We start from the raw sequence: 2,443 nt of genomic DNA, 5'->3' as shown, positions 1-2,443 counted from the left end.
GTCAGCTCACCTAATAGTAAATGACAAACAAACATCACAATTAGAAGTAAGGTGTCAGGAAAAATCAGAGGAGTGCAACCCTTATTAAGAACAGGGCATTATAAGCTTAAACAATAAGAAGAGATTTGCTATAGCAAGATAGTAATGAATGTTCAGCATATATACAAACAAATTGAGACAACGATGACTGAAAAGGGAAGGATTCAAAGTCCAAATTCGCAAAGGGGAATGGAGATAAGGCACGCGCAGAAAAAAAGAGACGACTGTGTACGTATAACCATCCTTTCTTATTCGTAATGGTAACCTTACACTGACGATTCAGAAATGAAGTATATAAAATATAACAAGAAGAACCAGAGGCAAAAACCACAAAAGCCAACCAAAATAAAGAAAACAGAAACATAAGGACAAAGAAGCAATGGAAACACCGAGCTACCAGAAAGCAAAAGATAAAATGACTATAGGAAAACCTCACATTTCAATAATCACCATTTCAATAATTTGTAAATACAAATGGATTGAACTCACCAATAAAAAGGCACAGAGTTGCAGATTGGATCAAAAAAACAAAACCCAACCATATGCTGCCTCCATGAAACAAATGTCAGCTCTAAGGACAAATATAGATTCAAAGTGGAAAGGTCAAAAATGATATTTCAAGCAAATGGCATTCTGAGAAAAGTGGGATTAGCGGTACTAATATCGGACGAAAGAGACTTCAAAATAAAAAAGGTAAGGAAAGATATTGAGAGAAACTTCATAACGATAAAAGGAATCATGCACCAAGAAGACACAACACTTATTAATATTTACGGTCCCAATCTGGGAGCCCTGAAATATGTAAAGCAATTACTAACAGAACTAAGGGGAGAAACAGATCAAAACACTATCACAGTAGGAGACCTAAATACCGCACTGTTGGATATGGACAGATCATCCAAGCAGAAAATTAATAAGGAAATAACATCCTGAAATGACACATTAGACCAACTCCACATAATTAACATTTACAGAGCCTTCCACCCCCAAACAGCTGCTTATACGTTCTTCTCTAGAGTACATGGAACAATCTCAATGATTGACTGTATACTGGCACACAGAGATAGCCTCAACAAATATAACAAGGTTGAAATCATACAAACTATATTCTCTGATCGTAATGTTTGAAACTAGAAATCAACGGCAAAAAGAAAGCAGTTAATGAGATTAAATGAGATTAAACAACATGCTACTGAAGAATAACTGGGTCAGAGAAGCAATAAAAAGAGAGATCAAGAGATACATAGAAATGAATAATAATGATAGTACAATATATTAAAACTTTTGGGACATGGCAAAAGTGGTCATAGAGGAAAGTTAATACCTTACAGGCCTATCCACAAATACAAGAATGAGCCCAAATAAACAACCTGATGCTTCATCTTAAAAAACTAGAAAAAAAAGAACAAATGAAACCTAAAGTCAGTAGAAGGAAAGAAATAATCAAAATGAGAACAGAAATAAATAGAATTGTAAAGAAAAAAAAAAACAATAGAAAAAATAAATGCAACAAAGAGCTGGTTCTTTGAGAAGGTTAATAACATTGACAAATCCCTGGCTAGAATCACTAAAGAAAAAATAGAAGAAACACAAATAAACAAAATCAGGGATGAAAGAGGAGAAATTACGACAGACACCGCTGAAATACAAAGCTCATACAAGAATACTATGAAAATATCTATAACACCAAATTTAATAACCTAGAAGAAATAGACCAATATTTAGAAAAATACAACCTTCCTAGACTGAATCAAGATCTGGAAAATCTAAAAAGACCAATCAGCAGTATGGAAATTAAAAATCATCCAAAACCTACCGAAGAGTAAAAGTCCAGGATCAGATGGCTTCACTAGTGAATTCTATCAAACATTCAAAGATTTCGTACCTATTCTCAAACTCTTCCAAAAAGTCGAGAAGGAGGCAATACTTCCCAACTCATTTTATGAGGCCAATAATTACTGATACCAAAACTAGTAAAGATAACACACAAAAAGAAAACTACAGAATAATATCTCTCATGAACACAGATGCAAAAATCCCAAATGAGATGCTAGCAAACCAAACACTGCAACATATTAAAAGATTATACACCACGATCAATGGGGCTTCATACCAGTGGCACAGGGATGGTTCAACATATGCAAATCGATCAATGTGATACATCACATAAACAAATTAAAAAATAAGAATCATAGGATCATATCAATAGATGCAGAAAAGCCTTCGACAAGATACAGCATCCATTTGTGAACAAAACACTTCACAAAATCTGCATAGAAGGAATGTATCTTAACATAGTAAATGCCATTTATGACAAACCCTTAGCCAACATTATACTTAATGGTGAAAAAATAAAAGCCTTCTCTCTAAGATCAGGAACAAGACAAGGCTGTCCACTATTGTC

The sequence above is a fragment of the Pteropus vampyrus genome, unplaced genomic scaffold, assembly GCF_000151845.1.
Source record: "Pteropus vampyrus isolate Shadow unplaced genomic scaffold, Pvam_2.0 Scaffold677, whole genome shotgun sequence".
In the NCBI taxonomy this organism is placed as follows: Eukaryota; Metazoa; Chordata; class Mammalia; order Chiroptera; family Pteropodidae; genus Pteropus; species Pteropus vampyrus.
This window is presented reverse-complemented; position numbering follows the sequence as displayed.